Here is a 17,573-nt window from a genome sequence, read left to right as displayed (position 1 = left end):
TATACTAATATTATAAATGCGAAAGTATCTCTGTCTGTCTGTCTGTCTGTCAGTCTCGCTTTCACGCCAAACGCCAAAACTTCCGAACCGATTGTAATGAAATTTTGTATACAGATAGTCTAAAGCCTGAGAAAGGACATAGGCTACTTTTTTACTGGAAAAAAGGGTTGTAAGGGGGTGAAAATGCGTAAATTTGTTCAAATTAAGTTAGTTCCAACAATTCATAATAGATGGCGCCGTGCGTCTTCTACATCGCGCTGACGCTTGCTCAAAAGTCTTTCTATAAGACGTGGTATCATCTTTTTAAGTTTCGATTTTTTTCGATTGTTATATCTATTCTACGGTATTAAATAACTCAGTACTTTATCTGCAGTGACGTAACCTTAAATCTATCAATGATAAATAGTTTATGGGTAAAGTTGTGTAATTGGAGGGCTAAATAAGCTTTAAAATTTGGCATAAAGTATAAAGTTTAATATAAAAAAATGAAATACTTATTGTGTGCACACTGCACAGCTGTATTGATTTAAGGGGTACCAGGGTTTTTTTATAAAAGCTTTTGACACCAATTTTGTTGACATCGCGCGCTATAAACTGAAGTCCACGCGGACGAAGTCGCGGGCAACAGCTAGTAGTATTATAAGTTAGGAACGTGTGTAACTTGGTATATGTTTAATTACAATGTATAATAATAATAAAATCTTTGAGAGGTGAATAAACCATAAAATACGTTCAAAAGGTTCGATTAAATCGAAGTCAAAAAAAAAAAAAAAAAGTCAGTAAAATATTATTTCACGATTCACTGTTTCACTTTTTTTTTATGAAATAAGGGGGCAAACGAGCAAACGGGTCACCTGATGGAAAGCAACTTCCGTCGCCCATGGACACTCGCAGCATCAAAAGAGCTGCAAGTGCGTTGCCGGCCTTTTAAGAGGGAATAGGTTAATAGAGGAGGGTAGGGAAGGGAAGGGAATAGTTGAGGGTAGGGAAGGGAATAGGGGTTAGGGGATTGGGCCTCCGGTAAACTCACTCACTCGGCAAAACACAGCGCAAGCGCTGTTTCACGCCGGTTAAATCTAAGGCAAGAATTTTTTTTTCACAAAAATCTATCTGAACCCTATTTAACGTAATTTTTATTAACTTGGCTACAAATCACATAAAACCGTCCATTAACAAACAAAACACGAAGAAAACATTTACGTACAATATCCATCACGACGAGACACCTCATGTGACACATCAGTGTTCAGTGTCAAGAACAAACAAACATTTCACTGGAAATTCTGGAAAATTCTATATTATCATAATAAGAGTAATATAATAATAGGTTGGGGTCTTTTCGCATCATAGTATGTATGAATTTGTCATAAAATCTCTTGGGCTATACCAATTGTATCTGGCTGATTTTGGTGTCATTAAAAAGATTTAATTTTACAGAAGACAATTCCAAATTCAAATTAGGTAAATGTGAGATTTTCATTTGTTTTTCTTATTGTTAAAATGAGTGATCCTAATGAAGAAATACATTGATACATTTTAAAATTTTATTACAAAAAAGGTAAAAATTCAACACAAGCCAAAGAGAATGTCACACAAGCCGCGAAAAAAATTTGTGATGTTTATGGACCCAATGTAGTATATCTGTGAGAGTAGCGAAAAATTGGTTTAAGCGTTTTCAATCCGGAAATTTTGATATCAAAGATGCACGTCACTCTGGTTGCCCTGTTACGGATAAAACTGATCCCATTTTTGAAAAAGTGGAGCAAAATCGGCACATTACTTACGATGTAGCTGAAGAACTGGGAATGACCACAAAACAGTCTTGGCGCATTTGAAAAAAACTGGGTACACAAAAAGCTCGATATATTTGGGTGCCTCATGAGCTCACTGAAAGAAACCTAATGAACGGTGTACTCATCTGTGATTCACTATTACGACGTAATGAAACCGAACCAGTTTTGAAGACGCTGATAACTGGTGTTGAAAAGTGCATCACGTACGACAAGAACGTGCGAAAAAGATCGTGGTCAAAGGCCGGTCAGGCTTCATAGACTGTGGCGAAACCCGGGTTAACTCGCAACAAGGTGATGCTGTGTGTGTGGTGGGATTGGAAGGGGATTATTCATTATGAGCTGTTACCGCCAGGCAGGACCATCGATTCTTAACTGTACTGCAAACAACAATCAACTGATGAGATTAAAGCAAGAAGTTGGGAGAAAGCGGCCGGAATAATTCAACAGATGGGGTGTGGTTTTTCATCATGACAACGCTAGTCCTCACACATCTTTAGTCACTCAGCAAAAATTACGGGAGTTTGGCTGGGAGGTGTTAATGCATCCGCCGTATAGTCCTGACCTTGCACCTTCAGATTTCCGTCTGTTTCGGTCGCTGCAGAATTCCTTAGGCAGTGTCAGGTTGACACACGGTTGACATCACAAGAGGACTGCCAAAACCACTTGTCGCAGTTTTTTCGTCAGAAGCCCCAAAATTTTTAAATAGCAATGGGATCATGTCCCTACCAACAAGGTGGCAAAAAGTTATCGAACAAAATGGCACCTATACAGTTTAGTCAATTGTAAATAAATTGTAAATAGTCTTTATTAAAAAACCTTTTAAATTTTTATATAAAATGCGAAGAAACTTTTTCCCCAATCTAATATTATAATCACATTATAATAATATATTAACATAATAATTTTAATATTAATATTATAGAATACATAATATCTAACACTTGTGTTTTTAATACATTTTGTGAGTTGTCGCTACTCGCTTCTCTCTCTCAAAAGATTACTCAATTTTGGTATCGATATCCAGTTTCATTGTAAATTAGTTAGGTACGCAGGATTTTTTGTAGAGCCCAAGTGTATGCACATTGCACAATACACAAGGAATCAAGAGTCAAGATTTTTCTTATCGGCTACTGTTTGTACCATCAGGGAAATTGATTCATATTAATAATATTTTGTAGATTACGAACTTGCGTTATTTGATCGGATTATCAACTCAATGAAGGTCAATAATTTGTCGACTGGATTTGACAATATAACCTGACCATATTACGTTAGTCCGCTATCTGCGTATGAATCAATTGCTCTAATAGAGCTTATAATAACTTTCGGCGAGCGAAAAAGACAGCAATATATTTCAGAGTTACACAGTTACAGCCCGGAAAATCCTGAAAGTTCCCGCAACTACGCGACGGAAAGCGGAGCAGTGAAAGTGAAAATCTCCTCGCTGTTTGTGCGTTCCTAGTACATTTCCTTGATCGACGACCGCCATCGTCATGCAGGGGCGGATTGGAGGCGTGTTTTAGGGGCCTCGGGCGATACTGGGATTTATTGAGGGTTTTTTTATTTATCGATGTGATTTTTTAGGTATTTATTTTTAATAAAAGATAATAATTAAAAGGTATCTTGTACCCATATTGCGAGAATCGAGCGGCAATCCAAAAGGGCGTATAACAAAAAAGTTTCTTTTTTTAAAGAAAATATATGTAAACTTAAAATAGAGTTTTGGAGTTGAAATACAATTAAAATCATTTCACGTATTCAAGGAAGTACTTCAAAGACACATGCAATTTCAACTGTTGAGATCTATTTCGGCTTTTTCATACGCCCTTCTGGCTTTAAGCCCACGGGCCACGATACATTAATCTTTTCATTCACTTTCAATTAATTTATACGTAAATGATCGGCTTAAGATTTTGGAGTTCAACAGGCATGAGTCGTATAGACGATATACAATTACTGATATAGTACTTCCCAAATAACAGTTCATAATCATTTTAACAATAGTAGGGTAAATAAGACGTAATTCACAAGTGACATCATCTTCCGAGAATCACTCGAGATGACTTCATTATTTACTTTGTATGTACTAGTACTTTCTCCGTTATGTAATTAGTTATTTACTATGATATACTACTACGTATAATAAACTAATCGGGCTATAATAATAAGCAGATTCAGACACATCTAACTGTGATCTTTAATTTCATGAAGAGTTTGACAGAAAATATAACAAGTTTATGTCGAAATCTTCATTAAATTAAAGTAATCATTAATTTCACTAAGTGTGACCATAGAAAAGTGAACAATAAGCGTGACTAAAATTGCGGAACGTAATTTTAATAGATGTTGCTCGAGACGTGTAAGAAATAATAGTATTTTAAAAAGAAAATAAATTTTACGTAATTATGAATTAAAATTCCCTATCTCAAATACTACTGAACCGATTTTGATGAAAATTGCAGTATTCCCTAAGTTGAACAATACCTAGTATAATAAAAAAAGAACCACTTAAATCAGACTTGTAGTTTTGGAGATATGCGAACACAAACATAAAAACATGCATAAATAGTAAATACAATATACATACATAAATAATATTATACACTATTAAAATTTGGCACGTTTGTTCAGAAGCTGATATAGACTAACATATTATTTATTATAATACGAAAACTGGGTATTTATGGAAATATTACATACATATACGGTTAGAATGGATAACCTCAATTTTTTTAAGTCGGTTAAAAATCGTTTCAGCAGTTTCAAAGCTTATTGGAGGCAAAACTTTTTTACATTACCAAGCCACTAAATAACGCTGAAATTATCATGAGTTTTAGAAATAAAACAAACCCATAAAAACATAATTTATTGTACAAAAATTAAACTAACATTTAGAATTTCCGCGCATACTGCGTTTCTTGGTAATACGGTACACTTCCTTTGCTGAAATACCCAGAATTTGGCGCATTCGCGAATACCTCAATCAGGAATTTGTACCCTCTCAGCACAGAGGGACTCTTCAGCCCTATGGAGACACTCTTCTCCCCGATCCCTCCACTTTCTATGTAGGCCTCCCCGTCTTTATAATCTCGAAGATCTGTGACCGATATCGATGAGATCACGTCGTTGTTGGGAGCATTAACAACGACAACATCAGTCCTCGTCCACAAGGCGGGATTAGCTTCTTTAATCTCACTGTAGATTTTTCTAGACTGAGGCTGCGTGTAACCCAGCCTTATGTCGTTACACTGCACGACGCAAAAAACGGCACCCAAAATCAAAATAGTTCTCATTTTTACTGATCGCGGACAAACACTGATGTTTTCAAATCATGATCTAATATTTATAGCGATAGTATGAAATCATTCGACAGATGTATGTTAAAATTTATGTTTTCAGAAACTATTATTGAGCATTGTGTGCCGATACCGAGAAATACGTAATAACAAATGCGTAATAAGACTATGAGTTTCGTCGACTTTGTCTGTTGTAAACATTCTCTGTATTAGGCTCTAAACACACTAGGCTGAATTACGCCGGCGTAAATTCCGCCGCGTTTAAATTGCATACAAAATACGGGCCGAATGCGACGGGTGACACACTATTACGTCGCGTTTTGTATGCGTTTGACATTTGCGGCGGAAATTACGCCGGCGTAATTCAGCCTAGTGTGTTTAGACACTTACAATATAGAGGACATGCATGCTGCATTTGCATAAAAATGGTAGACCAAACAACTGTGTTATTATTATTATTTTTTAATGGATTTTAACCCTTATAATCTAAGTATATTAAAATATTAAACCCATCTTTTTAGCGTTTTAAATAAGTAAATATTTTAGCTGCATGTGTCAAGAAAGTATCAGGTCTTTGGGATATTCAACTAATCATTGTATCTGAATTACTACAGTTTAACTGTAGTCCCAGTAGTGTTGACAAAGGAAGGTTTTACCATTATATTTAAAGAAATAATAACTAGCATGACAGACAAACTTCTCGACATATATTTTTATTATTTATACCGTTTCCTCAAACCAATTGTAGAATAAATTCAATTAGCATCATACTCATTCATATAAAGTATTTTTGGCACTTACTTGCTAAACTAATAATATATTAGATTATTATTCTTATTAAGTATTTACATCGTTTCCTCAAACAAATTAGCACTATGAATATTAAGTATTTTTGGCACTAGTATATTCGATTTCGCGTCAGTCACAAATCCATCTCAAAACGAAGATGGCGTTTACTATTTTACTACTATTATTACTAATAAGTTCCATCAGTGCCCACGATTTATTCCTGGGGTACCCGGATTTGGCGTCAAAAATAATCTACAGTAAGGTGCACCAAGAGAACCCAGCGATTTGGGTTCGTTCCGAAACTTTTACGGTGAACTGCTCGGCGAACGAAGTGATCAATGCTATAAATATCCTGGATCTTCGGCAGGACAAGTGGGGAGAGGCCTACGTGAAGGCTGGGGGTATCGGAGAGAAGTATGTCACGATCGAACTGGACAGCCCGAATATTTTCCGGGGGTATAATTTTTGGGTCGAAGTGTACGCGATACAGACGAGTAATTTCTTTTACAATCATGGAAAGTAATTGGTTACTTTAAAAGTCTTAGATGGCTTTTGAAAGTGAAATAATTTTAATTTATGATTTAATGATGAATTAGTGGTTTTATTATTGTTTACGTTGGTTCTACATTCTTTGATAATAAAAGTATACTTATTTATGATTGAAGATTATGTGTTTATATTAATTTATTATTGTGTTATGGTAGTTGATTAATTTAAAAATTGTAGGTTCTACCTAATTTTTTGCAAGTAAAATAATTTTAAACTAAAAGACGTATTAATTGTAGTAATTATCGTATTAATATCATTACGTAGTATATGACATTCTCTTTGTTAATATGGCTTTACGATAACTCTACATTCTTTTTAATAACAATATACGTAAATTTTTATTTTTATTTAAAAATAATCACATCGGACTTGCAGTTTCGGAGATATGCGGAGATATTCGAAAACTGGGCATTTCAGTTATAGTATTGGATCCGACCATAAAATCCTGCATGAATCGTTTTTTTCGATCAAATATATTTTAAAATAATCTTTAGGACGTATAGAGTGGATTAATGTTGGGTTGCCTTGTCAAAAGTAGCCGCAAGTACCTACCTCTAGTAAGTTTAATGTTCATGAGATAAATGCATGAATTTGCATACAGTATCTTTAATATCATAGATCTATTGTTGTAAAATAATATTTTACAACAACATCATCAGTCCTCGTCCACAAGGCGGGATTAGCTTTTTTAATCTCACAGTAGATTTTTTAACCGACTTCCAAAAAACGAGGAGGTTATAATATTATGTTCGGCTGTGTTTTTTTTTTTGTTTGTGAACTGATTTTCAAAATGTTTGTTTTGTTATATTAGGTTTCACTCCAATTTGGTACCATGTTCACAAAAGTGGTGATCTGATGATGGGATCCATGAGTAATCGAGGGAACTCCTCAAAATTTATATGAAAACATATAGTGATTTTGGTTTTATGAGAAGCATCCTAAGCATATGCTACCAAAACGCAAGATTTTGCACCAAGGTATACTATGGTTGCGAAGATACTAAGAGAACTCCGGATTCCTTATAGATACAAGTTTGGGGGCTTAGGCGTTGTTTTAAGAACTGAAAGCATATGCTACTATGCGAATTACATTCATCATCATCATCATCATTATCACTACCACGTCAGGGTCACCAATGTCACAACTGACATGGATGTATATGGATACAATATACACACAACAAAAGTACCTAACGTGATGACTGATGATATAAATATATCATCAGTCATCACGTTAGGTACTTTTCATAGCAATTTTAATAAAAAAAAATATAATATTGTTTCAAAATTGAACATAAGTAAGTAACAAATTCAACCTTAACTCCAGAGCGTAAGGCACACAATTGACATAAAAAAAATGTAAAATGTTCTCGTCGCACATGTTACAATTAAAGCTGACAGACACTTCAACTGAAAAAAATTACAATGTTGGCGTTGCGTTCTTTGACGCATTCAATTATTGAATGCGCCAATACGAAAGTTGAATGAAAGAAATTGAATATGAAAGTGCACAGTGTGGAAATAGCTTATCTACATCGTAATAGGAATAAGAAACACAATCGCAATTAGTATAGAAATACTCCGTACTTTAATGTATTTTTATTTATTTAAGTACACGATTTTGATACATATACAGATCGAATTCCTATGCAAGTTTATAGGTACTTACAATAATTGTTAAATTACCTAGCTAGCACGTGTTTATTTAAATGTATTGTTTAAAATTATCTACCTGATATTTGTGAGCACGTGTGACTCTTAACAAATTGTAATAAGAATTAAGATACGTAGAATATTAAATATACTTACGCGATGGTTTACTAGGTAAGTAACTAAAAAGAGTGAAATTATTATTGTTAACAAAAAATTAAAACCGACTTCCAAGGTAAAAACAATAATAACATCCTTATAATACTCGTATGAACTAAAAAGTATTAAATAATTTTTCCTATCTAATAGTGCCTTTTTCCGAATTCGGCTAAACCTCAACTATTTCTGTACTCAATCTTCATAATTTTGAAGTCGATGCCAGTTCCAAAAGTTTCAAATATTTTGTCGGAGAACTGAAGATTCAGCTGTATCTGGTACCGACTTCAAAATGATGAAGATTGAGTACAGAAATAGTTGAGGTTTAGCCGAATTCGGAAAAAGGCACTATTAGATAGGAAAAATTATTTAACACTTTTTAGTTCATATTATAAGGATGTTATTATTGTTTTTACCTTGGAAGTCGGTTTTAATATTTTTTTTAAATAATAATCTAGACTGAGGCTGCGTGTAACCCAGCCTTATGTCATACACTGTACGACGCAAAAACGGCACCCAAAATCAAAATAGTTCGCATTTTTACTGATCGCGGACAAACACTGATGTTTTCCTATCATGATCTTATATATTTATAGCGATATCGATAGTATGAAATCATTCGACAGATGACGTGTTTATGTTTTTCGAAGATATTATTGAGCGTTGTGTTGTGACAAATACGTACAGATGCGTAATAAGACTAGTACTGTACCCCAGTTCGCACCAAGCTTAAAATCGGTAATATTGTTTATAATGTGATTACGAAAAAAATTTGAAAGTTCCCCATAATTCCCATGTGTGCTAATTCCCATGTGTGCATATTTCAGTTGATGAAAGTTAAATTGAAGTTTACCATTTATGACGTATAAAAAAAGTACTTGCTGGATCTCGTTCGAACCAATTTTCGTTGGTAGTTTTTGTAGTAATGTACATCATATATTTTTTTAGACTTATCATGCCCCTACTTTAGAAGTTAGAGGGGGGTGGGACACATTTTACCACTTTGGAAGAGTCTCTCTCGCAAACTATTCAGGCTAGAAACAAATGATATTAGAAACCTCAATATGATTTTTGAAGACCTATCCATACATACCCCACACTGTCACACACATATTATGTTAGATGAAAAAAAATTTTTTTTTTTCATCTAACATAATATGTTGTATTCATCGTAGTAGTCAATCGTGTTTCAGTTGTATCTATGGGGACCCCTAAAATTTTTAATAATTTTTCCATTATCAAACTTTGAAAGCGGTTCAAACACTACATCCAAGTTTCTATAGTATAGCTCTTACAGTTTCGGAGAAAAGTGGCTGTGTCACAGCCACTTTTCTCTTCTTCTTTACGGACGGACAGACAGACAGACAGACAGACAGACAGACAGACAGACCGACATGACGAATCTATAAAGGCACGGTTTTTGCCATTTGGCTACGGAACCCTAAAAAAGGGACATGAGGACAGAAAAAGCGACTTTGTTTTATATTTACTACTATACTATGTAGTGATGACATGCTACTGTGTTATTATTTTTTTAGAAAAATGGTTTTTAAACCCTATAATCTTCCTTACATTTAAATCCAATTGTATTAGACTTTTAAATAAACATTTTAGGTGCTTGTGTCAAGAAAGTATCAGGACTATCAGATCTTTGGAATATTTAACTAACCATTAGAGTTTAGACCAGTTGTTCCCAACCTGGGGGTAATTACCCCCGCGGGGGTAAAATAGCTATTCTAAAGGGGTAACAGAGCTGATACCTATAATAGGTGAATTGGCAGAAAAAAATATAAACTCTGTAAATTTTAGAGAAAAACAGCTACAGAATACCATATCATTGCAGACAGAGATCTGAAAATGTTGGTACCGTTAGTTACCACTTGTAAATACCTCTCAACTCTGATGATATGAGATGCGCGTTAAGTGTAACTGAAGTCTCAACCTATTTATATTAAAAAAATTGCGAATGTACCAATACAAATTTATAAAGTTATTTCAGTTTCTCTAACAGGCCATAGAGGTAACAGCTCTAAAAAGGTTGGGAACCACTGGTTTAGACCTTTATCATCTTAACTATAACTGTTAAACTGTCCAGAATTTGAGTAGTGTTGACTAAGGAAGTTTTTACTATTTAAACCAATAACAACTAGTGTGACAGACAAACTTCTCGACATTTTATTTTTTATCCTTATTATTTATATTATTATTCTTATTATTTACATCGTTTCCTCAAACAAATTAGCACTATGAATATTAAGTATTTTTGGCACTTACTTGTTAAACTAGTATATACGATTTCGCGTCAGTCACAAATCCATCGCAAAACGAAGATGGCGTTTACTATTTTACTATTATCATTACTTATGAGCTCCATCAGTACCCACGATTTGCTTCTGGGGTACCCAGATTTGGCGTCAAAAATAGTCTACAGTAAGGTGCACCAAGAAAATCCGGCAATTTGGGTGCGTTCGGAAACTTTTACGGTGAACTGCTCAGCGAGCGAAGTGATCAATGCTATAAAAATCCTGGATCTTCGGCAAGACAAGTGGGGGGAGGCCTACGTGAAGGCTGGGGGTATCGGACAGAAGTATGTGACGATCGAACTGGACAGCCCGAATATTTTCCGGGGGTATAATTTTTGGGTCGAAGTGTACGCGATACAGGCGAGTAATTTCTTTGACAATCATGGAAGGTAATCGGTTTATTTAAAAGTCTTTGGTGACTGGTGGCTCTTTGTTTGCTAATGAAAAAAGTTTGTAAGTTGTAACTGAAATGTGTATAAATATAATAATTAAATAGTCTTGTTAATGTTAACGTTGGCTCTATTTTCTTTTTAATAAAATTACTATAAATAAAATGTGTTTTATTAAACACGTAACGGGTCGAAATTCCAAGTTTTGAGGGGACAAAACTTGGAGGTTAGCCGCAAATCAAATTAATAATTTACATGATAACTTTGTGATGTGACTCTAAAAATTCCCCTTCTCACATACCAGGAAAACATACTTACGGCGTCATTTGTAAGCAAAATACTAAACATTGACTCACTGTCCTTGCCTTGAAGTTGAGTTAACTCAGTTAATACTTTATTTGTTTCATGTTATCCTGTTAAATGTACTGGAATTTAGCGGAAGAGAAAATAGGGGAAAGAAGTTTAAGAATAGTTCATAAACCTCATAAAATGACAGAAATTATACTTTTATTTGATTTAGCTTTAATATATTTAGATCAACGTCAGTATCTGATCAAAACAATACAATTTTTCTTGGAAAAAAAGACAATAAGTCTTTTTTTCCAAGAATAATCTAGTACGTAACTCAAAAAAGTTATACAATATACATACAGCTTTGTCCAGCTTTTTTTAGACACATTATACATATACATCAATGATATTCTAGTTATACAGATATGTTACGTCCATACTATTTTCCGGCTTAAATCTCTTCCGAACAATTTTCAAATTCAAAATTGCAAACATTGACGAATTTGACAGATAAATGAAACAAAAGATATGAAAAACCATTTACATAAAAGAGACAGTTCTATTTTTAAACATCGAATCGTATCGCGCTCGTTCTTCGCCTGAGCTATGACGAAAATTCGATTTTTTCCAGATTGTTAAAAAAATAATTGAAAATGTAAATAATCGAGGTATTTATTGCAATCAAGACATGTGGTAAGAGATTCAATGTATTTTGTTTACTTTCTAGTCATAATTGGTACATTTTCGAAACACGCACGACGTCATTTTCAATTTATTTAGGTAAGACAAGACCCGGCACGTTCGTGACTGCCTTCGATGCAGACTAAACAACAGACGGCCCAATTGGGCCGTATTTGAATTTTCACAACGCGCGCGGTAGTAACATATCTGCTTTGAGTTTTTCATCATTGATGTACATTGTATATACTTCTAAAAGCTGGACAAAGGTACTTTCGTATCTACTCTACCAATTATAAATCTACTTAATATTTTTTTGATAGACATTCTTGTGTTTTTAATACTTACGAACTTGTTTAAAAAAACAAACTATTAAAGTTAAGGTCAATCTCATAAGGCAAAGTGTGAGGCACAAGAGGTCACCCTGTGATTCAGAGTCGACCTTAATCAAATTGTAGAGTACGATCATACGACATAAGGTCTACTATATTGGACATAATCAGTATATCAGCTTATTTTTTTTTTATAGTTTGTAGGTTTACTTTAATTTGCCAAGAATATAATTGGACGCCGTTAAAAGTATGTATTTGTGTGTCAACTATCATTCCACAAAAAATACGTATTGAGTTATGTAAGATAGATCATTTAAAATAAGACTGCATTCATAAATCCTCAATAACACAAAAAACAATTTGTGGTTTTACACAAATTGCTTAACAGCGACCATAATATAAAAGGTAAGGATTTGGATTATTTGAAGACATCTACTATCCGACAATCCGACGACTATCCGCTTTTCAAACTTTTCGTCCACATTCGTTTTAGTAATTGTTTTAATTAACTTTAAAATAGCTGTAATGTTGCCAATGAAGTACTTGATAACAATAATAATATTGCAATGTTCACTATTCAACTAGTTTTATCTTATTATCCTTGACTTGTGATCACAACTTATCTTTACTTTGAAACAAATTTCGTTTGTATGTTAAACTGGCAAAACACTTACTCCAATAAAAAACACAACCACATTTTCATAATTTATTACTTAAAATTAGCACTTATTTCAACGACACAGGATCCAATATCAAGCGTAGACTTCTATGAGGAACTTGTAGCCTGAGCCTCTCTCGCTTTTGAGTTTGATGTTCGCGAACGGAAAGCCTATGCCTCCCCTGGTAATCGAGGGTTCCGCAAGGCCATTCTCTAGGTCCTTTATAGCTATCCCCTTGATCTTCTGATCTCCTACTGGGTATTCAAAGTAAATCTCTTGCTCTCTCTTTATGAGTGGTATTCCCGTCGTTTCTATGGTCTTCTCGTAGACTTTCCTGACGACGCCACTGTAGTCTGATATTTGTCCGACTATAACACTCTTCGAGTAGACTAAAGTCACGAAGGAACACAGTAATAGTAGTTTAAACATCTTGCACGTCGGTGTAGTTGGAGTTGTTTTGAGATTGTGGACGGAGGTATGATGTCAGATGAAGTGTGTATATTAAGCGGCTATTACATGACGCGTGCGTTAAGAATTTTTTAAGTGATTCACCTATAGATTTACACTTCGTCTATGATCAAGTTTATACTTTATAATGATAATAATAATATAATATCTATGGACGCTTCACACCACGTCAGTCTGGCCCCGTGCTAAGTACCTAAAGGACTTGTGTTACAGGTAACAGACAACGGAAATAGATTTTTAATACTTTTATACTATACATATATTTAAGATTTTTATTATATCATACACATATTTAATACACATCCAGACCCGGGGACATTGAAAACTTTTTGTTCCATCGGCGGGATTCGAAGCCGCGACCCCCGGCTTGAGCTACCAACGCGCTCACCACTGAGCCACAGAGGTCGTCAAATTTATACCAGTGGTTCTTAATCATTTACCAAATGTTTTTCTAGCCGGGGACCACCAAGTTGGTTTATCTAAATTAAGGGTTGTTTGATAAAGTTAACAAGGACAACTTTTTAATTAGCACTCATTTATTTTTTATTTGGCAAAAATCTAAAAGTAACAGATTTTAATTTAGTGTGATTTTTGTGACTGATACTCTAGTAACTTCTGAATTCTCACATAATATTATAAGGATGGCTTCGCGGACCACTTGGAATGCCTCCCGGGACCACCAGTGGTCCGTGGACCACTGGTTAAGAACTGCTTTATACTTTATAGTGTATGATTTTTTATATTTAACTAGAAATCAAGTATTTATAAAGTATTCCAATTCTTAAAAATAAACAGTGGATTTCCTACAGAATAATATCGCAATAAAATTCTTAGCATAATATATTTTATATGGATAGTAGAATTAAATATACCTAATAATGTTAAGTTTTACGTTTTTATTGTTACAAATGACATTTATTATTAAAACACTCTATTAAAAAATATACAGTGTATTGAGGAATACTGAAATCATGGGATGGCAATGTAAAGTCGCCGGTCTCCAGATAAAAGTCTTTGAAAGTAATAATAATTTATTTTTATTACCGTTGAATGAAATTATTTTATTAAATGACGTACTATCTGTTACTTTACAAGCTGACTTTTAAAGGAGATATACTAATTTTAACAAGCATTTCACTTTAGACGGATGCTATTGCTGCATTCAGCATCGTGTACATGAGCCGTAACAGTGGTCAGAGGCCAGAGCAATACATTAGCAAACACCACAGACATAGATCAAGATAGATACCGCATGTGTAATTGTGTATGTACTTCGCGTGCTATATCGCGTTCCCAAACCACAAAATATATATAGTACCAACCCAAACGAAGAGCACTGAGCAATGCTCGTCTTTCGAAAGTCTGTTCTTTAGTCTGACACTACCGGAATCGGATGTCAATCGGAAATTTAAAATACCTAAAGTGTCGTATTGAACTGTAGAAACTCAAATATCAACGTTAGCCTAGATAATGGACACGTTTCTTATCATCGGTACGTCACAGTAGGTAGGAAAAAAGTGGCACGCTCGTTTTTATACTAATGAAGACACATGCGGTATCTATCTTGATCTATGTCTGTGGTAAACACAGTATCACTAGCTCCCGGACAAAGGTCAGCGTATCGCGATCCATTTCACAAATTGACGTCATTGTAAACCTTACTGCTTTGAGATAAAGACTACAATACAACCAATCATCTGGATGCGTTGTCGACTGACCCCCGAATGTGGACCGTATCGCTTTGTGATAAGAACCAATTATTCTGATGCGTTGTCAATTGAAGATTTTGAATGCTAGTTTTTATAGAGTAATGGTTGATTAAGTTTTCCTTTAAAAGTCCTATGTCATCAACAAACAATAATTCGTATGTACTAAATACGCTTATAACTTACTTTGGAATAAATTATTTATCAAAATTATGTCAATTCAAAGCTGTAATCGGCTGATGGGTTTTAACTCGACCACATTACTTAGGTCCGCCATCTGCCTAGGAACACAGACTACATATTAGGAATCAACTTCTCTGATAGTACCATGTTATTTCGAAAGAAACTTATATTAGAGGTACTTATACCGTATAATATAGGTACAGATTTTTATGACAGATAGTAATTTAGTTTTGCTAAGCCGCTATGTCTGAAACTCACGTTAACCGATTCGTTGCCACCTTCATTTTCACGAATTCTTACCACAGGCCAAGCAGTTTGTTCGATGACGCGCCATAAGCGTCATCGGCCCTGCTAAACGATGACGCCCCACGTGCGGCATTGGCCACTGGTTGTGTTTTATGCACATTTAGACTAAGAAATTGTAATTACAGTATAATCAATTAGTTTTAACGTGTTCTTTTAACAATCCACAAGGATTGTGGATTGATCCGATGACGCGCCAGGCGCGGCATACAAATGCCGCGCCTGGCGCGTCATCGGCCTCACTGAATCTTTTTAAATGACGCGCTGGGCGCGGCAGTGGCCACGAATCGGTTAATCATAGATTTCATCGATTATTATAATAATAGTCACGTATTATTAATGGGCACATCGCACACGTGAGCATTATTAGTTTTATCACGATTTCATTATCAGTCACAAAACTCTCCTGATAATATTTGCGATAACATTTAGTTTATACAAACTCTGGCTGAATCTCCGTCGTTCCATTTTTAAAACTCCTGACAAAAACGCGGGAAAATGCGTCTCCTACTAGTGCTGTTGTTTATTTATGGAATAAACTCTGAAAATCTCTTCGAAGGCTCCCGAGTTGTTGGTGACAAGTTGTTACATCGAAGTGTTGAAGTGATGAAACCAGTTTTTTATGTTCGCTCAACAGATGTCGCTTTTCCGAAGTATTTTGAGGAGGCTGGCAACATTATAACCGCCATTAACGTCACAGACAACGGCTACGAGGATGCCACAGCAGAAATTGATTACGGAGGAGTGGGAAAAACGTACGCCAATGTTCATTTAAGAAGCGGGGCGTGGAGTGGTTTTAATTTCACAGTGCAAATATACGGTATTGAAAATAATTGAATAAATGCTGATACCGTACATTTTATGTGTTTTTATTTGTATAAATTGTCAATTAGCAGAAGTTTTAAATAAGTCTAATGCCCTTTTTTAAAAAACCGCTACAAGTCAGTAGTAAAATATCTTATAACCACAAATTGCAATGTTATGTTGCGAATTGCGATGCATTTTTAAATGGAATTCATATTCAAATTGCATAAATTGGAATAGGCAGCTAGTGATATGTTCTGGTGTAATAATTAAGAGGATACAACAGCGGCTAGAGAAATGAAAAAAAGTACGTGTAATATCTATAGCTGTCTCCCTTACCTCAAGCCTATACCGCAGAACGCGATAGAGACAACTGCAGAAAATCCAGAAAATCAACGATTCGTTGTCCCCTGATTCCTTCTCCAAAACTTAACCGATTTAAGTACTTTTTTCATTAAAGATTAAAAAAAGGCTTGAGCTGTGTTCCTATGTTTTGCTTTTTTTGTATAATCTAGCCAAATCTGTTTTCTGGACGTTTGAACACAGTGGAAAATCTGGCCATTTTTTTGGGTTTTTGAACGTTCATATCTTATTTAATAATTAAATTATGAAAAAAAAAGAAAACATAGGGACATTGTATTAGTGGCCGTAGATATTCAGGAAAAAAATTATAACTCTACTAGCATTATCCAGGGAGGAAACAGGGGACAGCGTTTGTATGGAAAAAAGGGCGGTGTGGAATCCTCTTAAGGTTATTTTTGAATTCGTCATTTATAAACCCTAAGGTGGGATTTCACCAAACACACATAAAACTTAGTTCCCATTGAACGCGTTCATGCTGCGACGTAAATCTCGTTTTGTTTCGATTGGATTTCACAAACTTCTTTTGATCGCGATTATTAAATCTAAGTTTACGTGACGTCACGCGTTTATTTTACATGTTTTCATCATTTTAAAGCCTTTTCAAGTTAATTTAACTACAAAATAGCAAGAAACAATACATAAACTAACAAACGCATGTGTCAAAACTGTCATCTTGACATTTCTTTTGTCTATGTTTTTCGTTCCGCCATGACAGGGCTTGAACGGGTTTCATGACGTTAAACTTCGGACTTTGGGCGTTTAGAAGATAAAACTCGGATTTGCTGTGAACGCGTTCAGTTTATGCTGGTGAAATACATTTCGATGTTATAATCGCGTTTATACGTTTTGAACCGGTTCAGAG

General features: G+C 34.8%; 1 protein-coding gene and 1 long non-coding RNA gene across 2 annotated transcripts in view; both read right to left on the bottom strand.

Annotated features, from left to right (window-relative positions):
• The window catches only part of LOC121727708 (protein Wnt-5b-like), a 61,606-nt gene that overhangs the window by 37,339 nt on the left and 6,694 nt on the right, over positions 1-17,573 (bottom strand). The window lies entirely within an intron of this gene.
• On the bottom strand, positions 2,283-15,696 carry LOC121727711. The gene is made up of 3 exons (XR_006035713.1): positions 15,500-15,696; positions 11,572-11,577; positions 2,283-2,293 (listed from the first exon to the last, which is right to left on the bottom strand). It is a non-coding gene; the product is annotated as an uncharacterized LOC121727711 (long non-coding RNA).

Source organism: Aricia agestis, chromosome 6 (genome assembly GCF_905147365.1).
Source record: "Aricia agestis chromosome 6, ilAriAges1.1, whole genome shotgun sequence".
Taxonomy (NCBI): Eukaryota; Metazoa; Arthropoda; class Insecta; order Lepidoptera; family Lycaenidae; genus Aricia; species Aricia agestis.
Note: the sequence above shows the minus strand (reverse complement) of the source record. Positions and strands in the feature narration are given on the sequence as shown.